This window comes from Watersipora subatra, chromosome 10 (assembly GCF_963576615.1).
Source record: "Watersipora subatra chromosome 10, tzWatSuba1.1, whole genome shotgun sequence".
NCBI lineage: Eukaryota > Metazoa > Bryozoa > Gymnolaemata > Cheilostomatida > Watersiporidae > Watersipora > Watersipora subatra.
In genome coordinates, this window is record NC_088717.1 from 39,080,009 (window position 1) to 39,098,902 (window position 18,894).

The following is an 18,894-nucleotide window of genomic DNA, read 5'->3' on the forward strand; positions in this document are numbered from 1 at the left end:
CATACATGCATTATAAGACAAAGATGATCCAAGTGAAGCATAATCTTTAATAATCCCATTAAACTAGTTATGCGAGCAAAATGTTGAGTAAGTAGGCCAGGTATTCTACTGGAATAACTAGTTAGCAACACTTACAGAGTTATGATTGCAATTATGCAATGCATGAAGCCATGGTTTCTGCTGGTGAAACTAGTTAGGAGGTTTGCGCAGGTTTTTATCCAAAAACAAAATAACATGTTTACATAACCCCAGTATATAAAATTGAGGACCATACCACACTGTCACACAGCATTATGCAAGTCTGCAAATGTGGTCTAGGCAAGTACCATGAGCCGTAGGCGAGCGTTAAAAGACAAGCTGCGGCGTAGAAGGAAAACGCACTGTTTGAAGGAGACATTCCTTACGTTGAACAAAAAAGTTTTATTCATCATTTAGCTGAAAAGAAGTCCACTAACCTGAGGATAGGTGGCACACCCATAATATCTGTAAGTACTGCTCTACAATATTTTATTACAACGACATCAGTCAAGTCTGCATACCGTCCTAAGTGACAACTTTTGCAATTTATGAAGCCATTATTTCCTAGTTGTATAACATGTAACATTAAAAGATTTGACAATGTTCTATTTGCACTTACAATATAGATGCACATTGATTAGCCTACAGTGTATATTTTGTAACACAATTCAAGCCAACCTAAGCCAAACCAACTCTTCCAGTAATACTAGATGCCAACGCTGATTCTGATGACATCCATGAGCTTCTGCTTATCTTTAATGCATATAATATTTGCAACATGTACAAGCAACGTGTATATTCTTATTTTAGGTTCATTACGCCTACCAATTGACTGATAGTGCTGGCAAACGTCATGTTGTCTGCGAGAGGTTTTTTATGCACACCCTGGGTTATCATGTTGGCTCAACAGTGGTAGCGACAGCAAAAGTGAGCCCGGACTGTGTAGCTGTTGACAAGCAGACACTACAAGCAAACACAATCTACATTACAGATTTATGCAAACCTGAGTTTGATAGGCTCATATTGTCCAATCTCATTCAGTAGATGAAAATGATGCCGGAATTTCATTAATGTTTGTAAATTTATGAAGCATTTTTTATGTTGGTACAAAATTTTAGTTTTCCTTTAACTATGATTACTGATATGTGCAAACCTGACTGTACTAGGTTGATCATGTCCATTCCAATTTAGTTGATGAAAATTATGCCAGGATTTCACTAATGTTTGCAAATTTATGAAACAATATTTTATTGTTTTTGCTAAATTTTTATCTTTTTAACCACTTGAGTAAAATAAGTTTCGGTTAGACCCTCATTTGTGAACTTAACATAGTCACTAACTCAAAATGCTTTAGAATTCTAACTTGCTTGTTGATAGACTAAAAAACAAAATGTGAAACAGAATATTTTAGAAAATCTTTGGCATTGTTAGTACTCAAAATTTATGTTATGCTGTTGACCAGAAAAACTCTCAGAAAATTTTGATTGAAATGATTAAAACCCGATTTAGACCAACATTTTATTCATCTCATTAATTACATGGACAGAATTTTGTGAATGAGCAAAAGTTTGCACATATAACGCCCCTGCTGTTGTAAAAAAGGCTTTGGCATCCTCACTACACTTTATGTATCCTTTTTGACAATTTAACATCAATTCAAATATCACCTTATATTAATGATACATCTGTGAATGCTCTTGAACGAATTTCAAATAAAACTGTGTTCAGATAGAAGGGGTTATCATGGAAATTGTAATCTGTCCAATGAGGACCCTTCATTTCAACGAATGAAATATATGTAAATTATTTGTCGTTAATCAATTACGAAGGGTTACGAACAGAGAGAGTAGCAGCTATCATTTAAAAGAATACTTGGGATAATATTTTCTGTTTTAAGTTTAGTTATCAACAGGCAAATTGATAACCATTACCATTGTTGAAAAAGTTCGCTGTCTATTTAACAGACATCTCTATATATACTGACATCAATTAGAGAAGGATTTTTAGTTTCCTACCAACAACAATACAATTGGTATTAACAGACTGGTTAATGCAGGCCTGTATTCACCGGTTGCAAGTTGGGGCGGCTAATGTTAGGCGACTAGTTATGAACACCTGGGGGTGTGAAGGGGTCGGTGTAAGCCCCCAACAGGTTTCTCTTATGTAGGGCCTTAGGCGGGCCTCTCACGTGAAGTTTTAAAAAATTTTATCGGAAAGTATCAACATTTTTCAATTTTTTGAGATTTGTTTTGTTTTAGGTGATGTGACTGACGAGACGTTTTAAAATTAAAATAGGCAAAACTTGACCGCAGTTAAAATGCTCAGAAAAAAAACATCTTTTTCTTTTGAGAGTTTTAACAAAGATCAATTTTGCCGAATTTATTTTAAGTTCATACGGAGGTTTTCATGCTTTCGATGGGACATGGCCAAGCGTATGTTTGGTAAAACTTGATATTTTGCAAACCTTTATAAAAGTCGTTAACAAGAATCTTTTGCCACTGATGATGATAATAATGATGCCTAAGAACTACTAAAAGTTGAAGTTTGTCTCTATGGTTTGGAATAAAGTGACATTCTACAGCGATAAAAACCGTCTCCATAGCCGTTGGGCAAATAACTTTTCGAATAAATGAAGTTGAGGTTGAGTTATCTGAAGCAATTTATTATTGCGTGGGAACGGACCAAACAAATCCATTCGAATTAACCTTGTGTTTGAGATGAAACTTTACATTTTATCTGAGGGCGAGTTATCCGAGTTTGACTGTACTTAGCTGCGGAAAATTCCTAAAAAGTCGGGGCGGCTCAGCCGGCAAGCCGCCCCAGGGAATACGGGCCTGGGTGAATGTTTCAAAATGACGTTTTTACAACACTTCGTTGATGACACCCTGGTTGTCGTTGGTAAAACCAATGACAAAAATAAAACGGTTTATGTGAAACAAACAGCTGAAGAGGTAGATGATCAGTATAGAGTACTTTCTACATTTCTTTGTTGCTTTGACCGATGTGTGCATCATGGCGCAAATGTTACTCAATTAAAGGTAAGTAACTCAATTGCAGTTTTGAATGTTGCCTACTCTTTGGTAGGTCACTTTAGCACTGCCTTGTAAATATAACGCAACTGAAATGTGTATGCTACTATAGTTCTCTATCTTAAAAGGTTTAAATATTACCAACACCGCGCAAAGGAGAAATTAGCGAAACTACAACAGAGTTCAAAAGCATGACTTCAAAAACATGAAAAATTGAAATGTTTCATATAATTGATAAGCGGTTTCACATTTTAACTGCAGATGGTGTTGGTTAAATAAAACCTAAAACCTGATACCTGATGATATGCGTTCTGTTTGTTTACAAATGTAACAATAAATAAGTAACCTGTTTTAAAGATGGAAATTATCATGCAAAAAATTCAATGGATTGGCAAGCTTTAATGTCTAGTGACTAGGTTTCCACAAAACAAAAGTAGATGTTATTTATAACATACCAAGCATGAGAAGGGCAGTCTCATTTGTGATGATATTATTAAAATATTAAGAGACAATATAACTCTTGATGCTGATCTACTGGTAATTAATAATGTTTCAAGTTTTCAGATTTTTGCAAATAAATGAAAATATTTTTAATTTTTATCGTGAAATGCAGAAAGTAGAGAGAGACTAAAGGATACCGGTGCTGCAGATTATATTATCATTTTTCATACTTATGTTTGTAGGGTGAACAAGACTTTGATTTGAGAACTTTAGACACTGAGTTGGAGAAGGCTATGTAAAATCCTTCCATTGAAGATATCTTTCTACAAACTGTATAATGAAAGGTTTTTTGTATTTTATCTATAGATGAAGTCCAATTAATCAAACTCCAACAACTAGAGTTTGGTAAATAAGCTTTAAACTTTTGATTAATAATGCTAGTTTGTAGATAATTAATTGCAGAAATGATTTACCTTGTTTCCTGAATTTCTACTCTTAAGTTGAACAAACTGCGTAATTTATTGAAATTAACATAATGGGCGGATCATCGAACCTCACTTCTGTTTTATGAGATTAACATTTCTTCAAATCAGCTCAATTCAATTTATTTACCTATGGAATGCTTCCTTTGGATAAATAAAAAATTTGAACAAATACAGGTTATGCTCATAGTTAGCAAGAGGAATTTTAAGCTCAAAATCGCATGAAGGAGCAGGAACCTTATGGTTTTTCTCTGCTTCAATGATGGTCAGCAAGCCAGAGATTATTCAGTGTTACAGAAGACTGCTTTAATAATCACAAACTATTTCAACCAGCGATGATGGTTTAAGCAGATAACTTTTAATATCAGAAAACTGTGACAAAAGTACCAAATGAAGTTAGGTAGAATCATCAGTGCAATAATCTGGGTGGCTGTGGAAAGAGAGTTGTGTTCGGATGTGGAAGCATACTACAGTGGAGAGGAAGATGGCAGAGCTGGCAACAGTCTTTGGAACAAGGACTTTGTGAAGTCTGCGTAACTTGTCTCTTGAAGTACATACTGTACTAGTGAGAAGCCACCCTGGCTAGAAAGTTGTGCCCACGCTTTCAGCAATTGTGGTGAATGTGTGCCAAAGGTGCACCTGAAGCTTCTTCAGGTGAGACAATTTCCTGGAATATCTTCTGGGCACAACTTGGTTATAGCAACGCATCTTCACAAAGTGGAAAAATACTGGAGTTGAGAAAGCAAGAGTCTAACTGAATTTACCTTTCCAAGGAAGTAATCTACCTGAATGATTACCACCACTACCTTCACTAACTGTAGGAGCAGTTGGAAGTAAAACTTCCTTGGCTTCAATTTCTATTTCCTACAGAATGTCTTGATCAAGCCGGCAAAGCAAATAATGTATAATAGTGATGTTGAACGTTCCTCCTGTGAAACTTTTCTCAGGCTAATTTCATTATAAATGTTTAAAATGTTTAACAATTAAAGCTGCTAAATTTTCCCACACTCTGGCAATGCTTATCAATCACAATCCTTTTCATAAGAGTTCATTGAAAACACAATGTCACAATGATTTAGCAATGTTCAATCGATGTAATGTTGTTGCGTCTCAAGCAATGTTCAAGGTTAGCTAAATAATGCTGTATAAAAAGTGTATAAACATATCAGATCTCATCATTTGATAAAAATGATACCTTAATAATAGTCCTTGTGTTCATGCAAATATTTTCCCAGACCCGTACAATGTTACAATGTTTATTCGCCAGGGTATTTCGCTGTAAGAATTCATTAAAACTATAATATCACAATGATTGATTCGTCAACTGTGGTCAGGTAAACAGTACAATAGGAAAGCTTATGTACTAAGCTTGCTTTGCCCTTTCATAAAATAACTCTATAATGGACTGCCTTTCATCATACATTAGCACCATTTATAAAAAGGTTTGCAGTACAAGCTACCCATGTTTGTCAAACTTGCCAAACGATCGGAGAGAGTGTACTTCTCGATGTTTTCATTATATCTTATGTAACAGCTGACTCGTCCAACGCAACTGCAGAAGAAGTGACTACCCTGACAGTGTCTAGGTGATTCTAGTGACAGTCCTTTTACTAGTGACTAGAAGGAGCTACCCCTGGCAGCAAGGTTGGATAGCATCACTAGTGTTAGAGTTAGCAATAGTCTTGCAACACTTTTTTGACAGCAACACTAAAACTGGAAAGAGCGAGCATAACTTGTCCTTGATTTGTATTTAAATTATAATTTAAGTTGTATAAATTTATAACATGAGTTTGATGAAGTTATTTTTGAAAAGAATTACAATCTTGACTACGTCATGTTATTTCAGAGCTACTTGATTTGTGTTATGAATTCAACTTTCTTTGGGTTCATTTGGAATTTAATTGTGTAACATACTCACTGAATATCAGTCGGCTAATCAAGATGAAGTTCTGCTACCACTTGAGGATTGGCTGATTCACTGCTGCGTCTGATGTTGTGTCAACACTCAAGCGGTTGCAAGAAAATTCTTGCCTTATTTTCCAATGTTCTTTTGTCTGAAAGTTACTAGCAGAGATTTACACCACATATTTATATACTGACTAGTACTACTACTACTAAGACGGTTGAGGCTACTAGCACTACTGATTGTCACAAAACTCATATCTATTCCGATCATTCTTCTGTATAAATATTGTAATAGTCATCCTGCTAAACTACATTTATTGTCACTTTGGTTCTTACAATCACCATAACTTGTGTGTGAACTTACTCGGGGATATGTAGTTGTTGTGCCATGAGACTGTGGCCATGCCATGCTTCTGCCTTTCGATTAATTAGTTTCTGTAATCAATAGTGACATGTGTTCACTCTGAAAGTTGTAAGTAGTTTGGTTTAACTCTCTCATATGTTTCCAGTACTACTTTGTTTGAATTGGCTATAACAGAGAACCCTTTAGCATAAAGTAGAATAGATGTTTGCTCATAATTTTTTGATTTAATTTCATAGATGAAAGAAAAATAAAATTCAAGCATTATTGTTCAAGTAAACCTCTACCACCAAATGTGAATGTTTGTAAACAATTCAAGTTATTGAGAACCAAATTTATGGAAGATCATCAATTGAGTTAACATTTACAAACAAAATGAAATATTTGTTGCTAACAAGCTAGTCAATTATGTGTGTAGTGATTTCCTACTATACTTCTTGATGCGGAAGCAACTGACTTCTTACTTTGCAAGATTTTTAAATACAAATCACTATTTTCTACTACAAAATGTCGTCATAAACAAACAACTTTTGAGCTGCTTTTTAGAAATTTATTGGACAATGTAACGTATCAACCTGGTTTTATCTAAAAAGTCGACAGCCTCTGGGTGAAAATTTTTCATGAGGATTGTTAATATAAAAGCAATAAACACCAGTAAAGAATTTTCGTGTCGAACGATGCACTTGCACACACATAAATAGCTTGGTAAATATTATGATAGTTGGTGCAAAAAACATGTGTGTCTATGTGTAAGATCTGACAGATTTCTTTTCTATACAAAGTCATTTGTACAGTCTTCAATGTTTAATCCATTTTGCACGGCTCTCAAAAATGGCTAGTTTGGTCAGTCACCACACAAAACAACACCATAAAAACACTCTGAATGAGTGGTTAATTTTACTAGTGGCTAGATTTAATTTATTACAAGTTCTCAAATTGTTTGGTTTGGTTTCTTTCACTTTACCAATTGTCATGAACAAAGTTATGTGTCATACCTTTAGCTGTCAGATTAGCAAAAAGATATTTATAGTATTTTTAAAAGAGATACAGGTACTTCAGTAAATACAAAAAACTAAACCAACACAATGATTTAGCAATGTTCAATCGATGTAACGATATAACGTCTCAAGCAATGTTCAAGGTCAGTTAAATAATATTGTATTAAAAAGGTATAAACTTATCAGACTTAATCATTTGATAAGAATAATACCTTAAAAATTGTCCTTGCTGTTGTGCAACTATTTTCCCAGACTCCTACAATGTCACATGTTTAACCGCCAGTCTCTTACTGTAAGAATTCATTCAAACTATAATATCACAAGGATTCACATGTCACTTTAGAGGTCAGTCAAACAATATAGTATAGAAGTTTACAAACTAAGCTTGCTTAGCCATTTAATAAAAATCATAACACTATAATGCACTGCGCCTTCCATCTGTTATAGTGAAATTAAGAGACTCTACATTTATAAAAAGTTTTGCTGTACAAGCTACATATATGTTTGTCAAGCTTACCAAACAATTGGAAGAAGTGTACTTCTCGGTATTTTCATTGACTCTTATGTTACAGTTGACTCGTCCAAAGCAGCTACAGAAGAAGTGACTATGGCAGAGGAGCAACCACAAGTAGCAAGTTTGGATAACGTTGCTGTTCAGTTGCCAACACGTAAGCTAGCGTTGCGGTTGTAAAATAGTGTTGCGGGACTAATGCTAACTCTAACACTTTCTAATGCATATTATTTCACCTCCAGCCTACTCTGGCTATCTCTCTTATCAGCTTTTCAGAAATGTAAAGAGCTCTTTATATTTTTGAAAAGCTGATAAAAGAAATAACCAGAGTACACTGGAGGTGAAATAATATGCATTAAAAAGTGTTAGAGTTACCATTAGTCCGGCAACACTATTTTTAAGAGCAACACTTAAGTTGGAATACCCAGTTTCTGTGATGAGTTGTTCAAGTTTCTCTGGGATCATCTCAAATTTTATTGTATAACATAAAGACTGTATATCAGTGGGCCAATCAAGATGAGGTTTTGCTAACACTTGCAAATTGGCTGATTCACTGCTGCATCTGATGTTGTGTCAACACTCATGCAGTTTTTAGTGAATGCTTATTTTATTTCTCCAATGTTCTTCTGTCTGAAGGTTACTAGCAGAGGTTTACACGATCCATTCAGATACTGACAAGTACTACTACTAGGACGGTTGAGGCTACTAGCACATCTGAATGTCACAAAACTCATCTCTATTGCAGTCTTTCTTCTGTATAAATACTGTATTAGAAATTCTGCAAAACAATGTACATTTATTGGTATTTTTAACCAGCAGTCACCATAAGTAGTATACGCATTTACTCACGGATTGTAATGTAGTTGTGTTACCAGAGGAATACAATCTTGCCAATCTTCTGTCTTGTGATTGACCAAGGCAGTGAGAAGAATATGTTTCAGGGATCACCAGTGGTGGTGTATGTTTGCTCTGAAAGCGTACAAGGTTATTAGTAGTTTAGTTTAACTATCTCAGTTTTTTCTTTAAAGTGACTTTAACAAGGAACTCTTCAGCATGAGGTAAAATAGACTTTCATTCATAATTTTTTGATCCAATAGATAAAAGAAAAGTAAAATTCAAGCATTATTGTTCAACTAAACCTCTACCACCAAATGTGAATGTTTGTAAACAATTCAAGCTATTGTGAACCAAATTAATGAAAGATCATCAATTGAGTTAACCTTTACAAACAAAATGAAATATTTGTTGCTAACGAGCTAGTCAATTATGTCTGTAGTGATTCCTTACTATACATTGTACTGTGGAAGCACCTGATTTCTTATCTTGCAAGATTTTTAATAACAAGTCACTGTTTTCTGTTACAAAATGTGTTCACAAACAAGCAAGTTTTGAGCTGTTGTTTTAGAGATTTATTTGACTATTTAACACGTAATAACCAGGTTTTATCTAAAAAATTGACAGCTTCTGGGTGGAAATGTTTCATGAGAACTGTTAATATAAAATCAATAAACACCAGCAAAGATTTTTCCATGGCGAAAGATAGACTTGTACACACGTAAATAACATCTAAAATATTGTTATAGTTGGTACAGAAACCATCCGTGTCTGTGTATAAGATGTGGCATATTTTCTCCTGAAAAGATGCTGTATACAAAGTAATCTGTACACTCTTCTGTGACTGATTCATTTTTCAACTGCTCCTAAAAGCGGCTAGTTTGATTAGTCACTAGGCAAAGAAAAGCCTCCAAAAACGCCTTGAAACAATGTCTAAATTTTACTGGTAGCTAGCTGTCATTTGATACAAGTTCTCTAATTGGTTAATGTGATTTCTTTCACTTTGCCAAATGTCAAGAACAAGTATAAGTGGCACACCATCTGCAATCAAATATAGCAAAAATATATTTATACTATACTTATGTGATTCAACATATTTGAGTATATACAAAAGAGGTAACTAAACTTTGCCATAATTATAAGCATGCAAAAAAGGAAAATATGTAAAGTGGAAATTGAAAAAATCAAACAGTAAAAAAAATTAAAAGTTGCTAACGACATAATTAAAAAAATTCATTTCAACTTAATTTAGGTTTATTTGAATAAACTAGAAAACTAAATTTGCTTAATAGTATTAATTAATAATTACTAATAAGTTATTAAAGTAATAAAAGCTGCAGACTAGAATCAACAAGCATGCAGTAATAGTAAAAAGGTTTTTGCACATAATCAAATAATATGACCTATCGTCTCTTAAAGGGTGACTTGCAACAAAATTCACATTACCGTTATTTGGTAGCAAATGGTTTACCATGTCTTACTCTGCTGTGTTGTAGGTGCAAAATGTGTGGAAAGGTGATTACAAGCTCTCAAAAGCTAAAAAATGAACAGTCAATCGCAGCCATCATGAAAATGCCGTAGATTGGAAACTCTTTATTTCAATGACGTACTCAAACATTGTGGTTATTGTTTATGATCACGTGAAATTGAAGGACAGTAAAAGGCTCAATATAAAACGTCTCGTAGCACTAGTTTATAAAAAACACTTCGGGTTCTACCAAAAAGTCAGTATCAAATATAAATGCTCACTACTTGACAGTTTCGTTTCAGCCTAGTCTAATCGTCTAGTCGTAATCTGATCACGGGACCCATACTTCCTGCCAAATAACGCGAAAAATTTCTGAAGCATTTTTCGACTATCACAGGTGACCAACAGGCTCCTTATGTTTATCAGAGGATGATATGCGCTCCTTCAAGCTAAGGTTAAAAATTTGAATTAATTTTTAGGCTAGGTTTTGAGATATCATTGCTCAAAGTGACAGCATTACAATGATGATGAAATAGACGAGTAAGGACAATAGACATGGTTTTATCGAATGCGTGAAGTATTTTTGTAAAAATATTTTGATGAAAGAGGTTGCATGAAAGTGTAAACAGAAGCACATTGTGTTCAACTACATCCCATTTGAGCCATTTTGGAAAGGAGTTCCAACCTATAGCGTTTTTGTGATGGCTGCGATTGATTGTTGGTTTTTGAGCTTTTAAGAGCTTTTAATCACATTTCCACATATTTTGCACCTACAACACAGCAGAGTAAGACATGGTAAATTTTTTGATACCAAATAACTGTAATGGGAATTTTGTTGCACATCAATTTTTAAAGAGTGTGTGAACTAGAGAGCTAGTTGAGTGCTGAATTTTCCCACACTTTTGCAATGCTTATCAATCACAATGCTTTTCATAAGAGTTACATATAAGTGAAAATCATATCAATGTATCAAGAATATAATATCACATTGATCTGGCAGCCAATGTTGCAGGTCAGTTTAACAAGATTAGGTTAGAGTTTATAATCTGAGAAAGCTTCACATTTTAATAAAACTAGTATCTTTACAATACCTCTTGCCCTCTATCTAGTCGCTAGTGAACTTAATAAGAATTTTGGCCATAAAAGCTATAGAAGTCTGTCAATCTTTTAAAATAAAATAGGGAGTATAATGTGCTCACATTCACTTCTACATGTATGTTCCAGCTGGCTCCATTAGCGCAACTGATGGAGTGACAATGACAAAAGCCTCATCACAGGGCGGAAGCGTGGATAGCGGATATGGAGCTGTTGGTGGGCAAGTAGGTAAGGGCTTTATATGTCTGAAAGGTAGATATGAGAAAAAGTTGAAACAAAATGGAGGTGAAATAAGATGCATTAGAAGTGCTAGAGTTAGCTACACTGTTCTGGGGAGCACACTGAAAGTGGAAAAAGTGCGCATAGTTTGTCCTTGAATTTTATTAAAATTGTAATTTAATTTATATAGATTTAATAATACATGGTTTTTATTACAATACTGTACTCTACTTTGTTAGTATGCAGTCACTACACTGTTAGTATGCAGTCACTACTCTGTTAGTTTGCAGTGGATAATATGTTGGTATACAGTCAATACCCTTTTAGTAAACTGTTGATAAAATGTTGGTATATAGTTAGTAATCTGCTAATATATGGTTCATAATATGTTGGTATACTGTCATTCCTCTGTTAGTATACAATCACTTTTTACTCACACCTCTTCAACCCTCCGGAGGTTTGCCTCCAATGAACAAATTAGAATAGCTGAGAAGATCATAGAGTGTGGCTTAAAAAGGTTGTTCAATTTGTACCAACTATAAACTCTATACACACTACTTCTTGTGTCTGCCGTTATTTTGGAATAAGCATCTGGTATTTTCCAATTGTCGAAAATAGAACGCCAAATCTTACACGCAACACATCTACATCTGCTAAACCATTGCTACCTATTGCTCCATCTCTTGCAACTAACGTATTATCTCATGCTTCTCAAGTATTCATAGCCTGATTTACCTACGCTTTCATTTATCACTAAGATACTACCCTAATACTCATCTTTTTTTAACCCTAGCTATAACAGAAAAAGGCCCCATAATTATGTAGCCAGTAGCAAAAGCCGGAAACTGTGAGATGCTGAATATCACTAAAGGTATATCTCATCCAAAGTCTAACTGGCCATAGTCATCCATGATTTTATGGTCAAGGCTATTTTATTTCTGGTCAACCAGGGGAATGTGTAATTTTATTGCGAAACATACTCGCTGCATATTACTGGGCCAATCAAGATGAAGTTCTGCTAACACTTGAGAATTGACTATGATTCGCTGCTGCTTCTGATGTTGCGCAACACTCCTCATGCAGTTGTCAGTAAACTCTTGCCTCATTTTTCAAGCGTTCTTTCAACTGAAAATTACTAGCAGAAGTTTACACCATCCATTCAGATACTGACTAGTACTACTACTAGGATGATTGAGGTTACTAGCATTACCGAATGTCACAAAACTCATCTCTATTGCAATCAATCTTCTCTATAAATACTGTATTAGACATCCTACAAAACACTGTACATTTTTTGGCACTTTTGTATTTGCGATCACCCATAGATAGTATAGAATGCCCATTTGCTCAGGAATTTGCAGCTGCGGCGCCACAGCAATATAGCTTTGCCATTCTTCTGCCTTGCGATTGGCCAAGACAAGGAGAGAAGTGTGTTTCTGGGATCACTAACTTTTAGAAAATTTTACATGTCTGCAAGTATATCTATTGAGATGATTTTACAACCTGATGCATTTGATCAAGTTATGGCACGACAGCGTAAACCTGAGCACTCTAGCTTATTCATAACAACATGAACATCAAGATTTTCTTAAACTAAACCAACAGTCTGCTGCACTTACTAATGTAGAGAGAACCTAAGAGCGTTAATAGACAATTATAAACTATAGTAATTTGGTGCATGTTGTGAACACAAAGCTCATTTACTCAATTTGTCTATACACAATTTTTTACTTTCAATTCTTAATAAATTTCATTACATATATTTACTAACCAAATGGATATTTAAGATGTGACCTATATTATTTTTGCTAACTTCTCTTGATTAGAGAATGAGGAACCACAAGCAGACAACCTGGTAGACCAACCTGCAGCAATCAATGATTCTGATAGCACAGAGTCCACCGATAAGGTAATTGACTAGTAGGGTGTGTGTTTAGTTGCTAACATCTCCTACAGGCTGATTGTAAATTGGCACATTATGATCTTTGGTGAAAACTTCTTCATTTTTTTCTCGAGGTTTTATATTATGATAAACAAGAACTATTAAAAGTTGTATTTAACTTATAACAGAGTCCTGAAAAGAGCTCAGATTCATTTAAGAATTCTTCAACTCAGAAACATATTGCAACTAGGGTGACTTGAAATTGTTTCACTTGAATCAACATTTGTGTAGCATATAAGTGTTTTAAACAAACCAAATGGTGATGTTGAGAAAATACTAAAGAGTGGAACAAAAAATTCTTAAAATTGTGAGAATTTGCATGTCTCAGACTTGGCCGTTCATTATAAACATTGTATATGACACAATAATGAGTATTGGTCTAAATAAGATATGTGTATAACATTGAACTATACTTTCAGTAAAGAGTAGACACCGCACGTCGACATGTTGTGGCTCGTTTCTATAGATGTGAGCCGCAGAAATAATTTTTGCTAGTCTTTGGAAAACGAGAATCAAAGTTTTCAATCAAATTCAGATTCAATCAAAGTTACAAATACAGGATTACAGATTACAAATAAAAACTAACCTGTGAGCATTAACTAATATCTCAAGACACCTTTTCGTTTTTTCTTTGTTGCGAGTACTGAGCGAGTTGTTTGAGTGATCAAGAAAACATCAGATGGTCATCACACCAAGATTGTTCTCGAATATTTCTAGAGTTTCATGTAACTCTTTATATCATAACTAGTGCTAAAGCTGTTTGTTATTACCTGGATAGAACTCGCTTCTTCATGTAGAAGTTGCCAAGACATATGTTTCAACTCATCATGGAGAAGTTTCAAACTAAACTTAATACTTATCATCATGTTTGGTTTTGTCAGTGGACTCAGCTGCTATTGCTCATTTTAGATAGAGGATCTGCGAAGTCGCCTCAGAGGATTACGGGCCAAGATAAAGAGCAAAAATTGTAAAGATAAAAAAAAGTTTTGTGCATTACTGATCCTGGTGGTACTAAAGATAGCCCTAGTCATCATTCAGGTAGCTTCTGTTTCCTCCAAGTCCCTAAACCTTTTTTGATTCAGCAATTTTTTGTCGCTTTTTAAATTTAGATTTCATGAAATCAAAAAAGGTTCATGCCTTTTATTTGTAGAATGTAGAGTTTAAACCACTGTATTCTCAAATGCAAGTACAATCTCTCTTTGATTGTGCAATTTGATGAAACAATTTTGCTCCCTTATTGCTGTGTCATTAGAAGGCATAACAGAATATGAATGTGGTTTCTTTCTTGTGGCTAAAAGCAACTTGTTTGTAAAATAGTTATTCAAGGTTAAACATATATACTCTATTTAGCAACTGAATGATGAGCTTATCAAATAACTTCAGAGTGTCAATTATTTAGATATTAATCTTTGCTGGAAAAAGATCATCATTTGAAAGGTTTTCTCAGAGGGATCAAATAGCATTTCACCACTTGTTTCTCAAAGGTTGGGATTCAAGCCGAGAAGTCCCACCATATCCTCTTGGTAAGTTGTTCCTAGGGTGTTAGCAAATGGCAAAGTAATAAGCTATGAGGAAGTTTTTTTATGATAAGGTAAGTGATTGGTAAACATGTATTACATGTACATATAAACAGTCAGTAGAGATACATAGTGTGTAGGTAAATAAGCAATACCATTGGACAATCATCTTTCATTATCCTCTTAAATTTTGGCCAGAAGGATTATATTTTAATGAAAAGTCGTGTTGCGCAAGCTTACTTCATACTCAAGCATGTAGCAGGGTACAACATTCTTTGATTTTACCTGTAGGTCCATAGCCTCAAAAGAGCTAAAAATTGTCTTTCTAATAGACCACAGGCTACTCAGCTATCATGATGCTACTAAGGAGTCATTTATTCATCCTGACAGTTTTTTCTATGGTTACAAGTAATTAATAACAACTTTGAACTGTTTACTAGAAATGTTTAAATGGCTTCAGTCTAAGTCTCATCAAGAAATTAACAATTCAGTTATCAATTATTTAGCTATTCTAATTTTAATGAATCAGTTCAATTCACTTCAGCCAAATAAACAAAATCAATTCTTTATGGGTTCTTACTAAAAATTTGATTCATGACAATCTATCAAAGAAACAATAAACTATAATCATTAACTTAGTTACATGTGTTACCTTAGTCCCTTGACTGTTTGTATAGCAAATATTAACCATTCACTACGCAATATTTTGTGTGTTCGAATATAATTAATTCATGACAATCTATCAAAGGAACGGTAAACTATAATCATCAACTTAGTTACATGCGTTACCTTAGTTCCTTGACTGTTTGTATAGCAAATATTAACTATTCACTACGCAATATTTTGCTTGTTCGAATATAATTAATTTATGAAAATCTATCAAAGGAACAATAAACTATAATCATCAACTTAGTTACATGCGTTACCTTAGTCCCTTGAATGTTTGTATGGCAAATATTAACCATTCACTACGCAATATTTTGCGTGTTCGAATATAATTAATTCATGACAATCTATCAAAGGAACAATAAACTATAATCATCAACCTAGTTACATGCGTTACCTTAGTCCCTTGAATGTTTGTATAGCAAATATTAACCATTCACTACGCAATATTTTGCTTGTTCGAGTATAATTAATTCATGACAAAAAGGTCTTGCTGACACACACTCGATATTTTTACCGTAAAAATTAGAGCTTCTTTCATGAAACCTTTATTTAAAACTTATGTAGAATCCGTAGAAAATTTTGCTCAAAGTTAATGCATCTGTCAAATAAAATCCATATTCAATAGTTTTTGCTGTTTAGTGAGACTGGCTTCCAAAGAAAAAACCTATTGTTTTTGCAGTTGAACCAAACACAACCACATTTTCTAATATAAAAATATTGTAGTCTGAAATATCTTGGGTCGAATGTCGATAAATTTTACTATAAAATATATGTTTAGAACAGTGTTTACAATTTTTTCCTTTATCCTTCCTAAACCAAAAATAAAAAATCTGAAAACTGCGTTCTTGTGCCGTATTTCTATGTACAAAAAACTAACTGGTTCGGTTTTTTGGCCAAATGATAACCCAATATCTGTTAGCTCTGTGAACCAAAATCAACATTTTTGTTGAAGTACTAACTGAGCTGTTATAAAAGCTTTCCTTAGTGAAAGAGTTGAAGCAGATATTCATACATACAAAACAACAAATATAAGCATGACAATATAAGCATACAAGCAATCATACCGTTCTGAATAACTAATGTATATAAATTTATATTTGTTCGCACGGCCATCAACACGGCATTACTAAACTTAGTGCCAGTGCATAAGGAAACCATAGAACTATATTATATTAATGCGTAATACATATTATAACCCAACAAAATTTAGTCAGCAATACTGAGGTTTTGCATACTGGTACTGAGGACTCACGTCATTGGTACTGAGGTCTTGTGAAAACATGTGCAATTGGCGACATTGGACTGCGCTGACATCTTTAATTCAGCGCTCATTAACGAAGACATTTTTTTGCTCAGGATATTTTTATCTGTGATGAATTTTTGTTAATGCAGTAGTAATCAAAGATAATTTTTTTATAGTAATAATAAAGGCAAGCATCGATGCAGTTTGTCTCTATTAACTTTGCTTACTGAAAACAGTGAATTGAGTCATTTGGTCTGAGGTGATAGTGAAGAGCCAATTCAACTTTTATTGATATAAGCGCCAAGTCAATTCAGTTCCATAGTAAGTAAATGATACCAGCGAATTAATTCTACTCAATTGTGACTTGAGCCTTATGGATTGCTTTAGCAAGGGAGTTACCTCGAGTGCCCATTTCTGCTGTACACAGTGATAGCGCCTGTCTGGCAAAAAAATTTCACTTACTCTGATAGATGTCAGCAAAAGCCCGCCTCACACTTCAGAGGCTCTGATGATATTTCCGCATAAAATACTTTGCTTCCACAATTAGCTTTACTTCTTTCTGATCTCTTGCATACAACTACAGTCATACCTCAGCATGTGAATGTCTCAACATATGATAAGTTTGAGATACGAGGGAAGTTCCAGGCAAACAATTGCCTCAGATACTCAACAAATTTGAGATATGAACATAAGAGACGGTTCTCAATGTAGCCTTTAGGTGGTCGAGTATGTGAGAGGTCAATTATGAGAACAGCATCGCTTGATTTTTCTCATCGGATCAGTTTTAAAAGTTTTACAAAGGCTGAGATTGATAGATAAAGGGAGGCAAAAAACCAAGCTGGAAGAAGATAAAAAACAAATGAAATTAAAGGCAAAATTAAAATTAAGATTAGTGTAAGATTAAAATACTTTTAAAGTGTGTTATGTAAGCTAAATTCATTAAAGTTAAATTTAAAGTTTATGTTATATTACGTAGTGTCACAAAAGTGTAGCATACCGACGTGTTGCCACCAAGTTTCTCACACACCACTTGTCTATCTCGAAGGTAATGCTTTCCTTCCGCACTGTACATACATGTAGGTAATAATGTTATATTTTATTCCAGATCTTAACTCTAGATAGGTATTTGTTACTTTGTAAGCAGAGATAGTGAATTGAAGGATTAAAAAGAGTTTTTCCATCATAATATCCTGTTTTTAGTTTTTTTTAAGATAGTGGGAATGGATTAATTTGCATTTAGTTATTGTTAATAGGAAAAATTGATTTGTGAAAGAGTTGACATACGAGCTCAGTGCCGAAACGCATTAAGCTCGTATGTTGAGGTATGACTGTACATAAGTTTTGTTAAAAGCTTTAACGAAACTTATATGTACAGTCATTAAAAAGCTTTAAAAAGCTTATAAAAGCTTTTTGCTTATCACATATATACTGTATATTGTACTTATTGCCATGCAGAACTACATGTATATTATATCTGTTATATCACATATTATGGCTAGATAAATAGTAAAAGCTGGTAGCTCGACCCGGGTGCAAATTTTAAATCTGCATAGTGGGTCATCACCAATGTCCTGGTACCATGGTCTAACTAGCAGGAACTTTAAAATGTATTTTAATCAAAAGACACTGTTGTGCAAGCTTACTTCATACTAAAGAGTTGAATGATCTACAACATCTTTTAAATTTAACAGGAATTCTTTATTCAGCATTTATGTGAGCATTATTCTAATTACTCACAGGCTAGTTAACTATCATACATTGTTAAAGAATTTCTCCAATAATTTACAGCCTCTGGACCCTACGCGGTGTATTCCCGAAGTGAACTATATGAACACATTAACCATGTACTTTACCAGGTAAGTTTGCAGTGCCCTATTTCACTCTTTAAATTTTTGTCATAGAAACTTTCTACTGCAATTAATAAGGCAAAACCTAGTTACTTTCCTTAGGTTTTAGAAAAATGCTTACGATGCCTTTTTTGCTGTATGCACTAAATGTATACATGCTAAATGCACCGTATTTATGTAAATTTTTGGGTCTGCTACTAGAGACCTGGGAGTTTGAGCACTTGCCTTGAAATCTTAGTCTTTCTCAATAGCCCACTTTTTCTCCAACTCACTTGTGTTGGTTTTTGCTGTATTCAGACAAGCCACATTAGACAT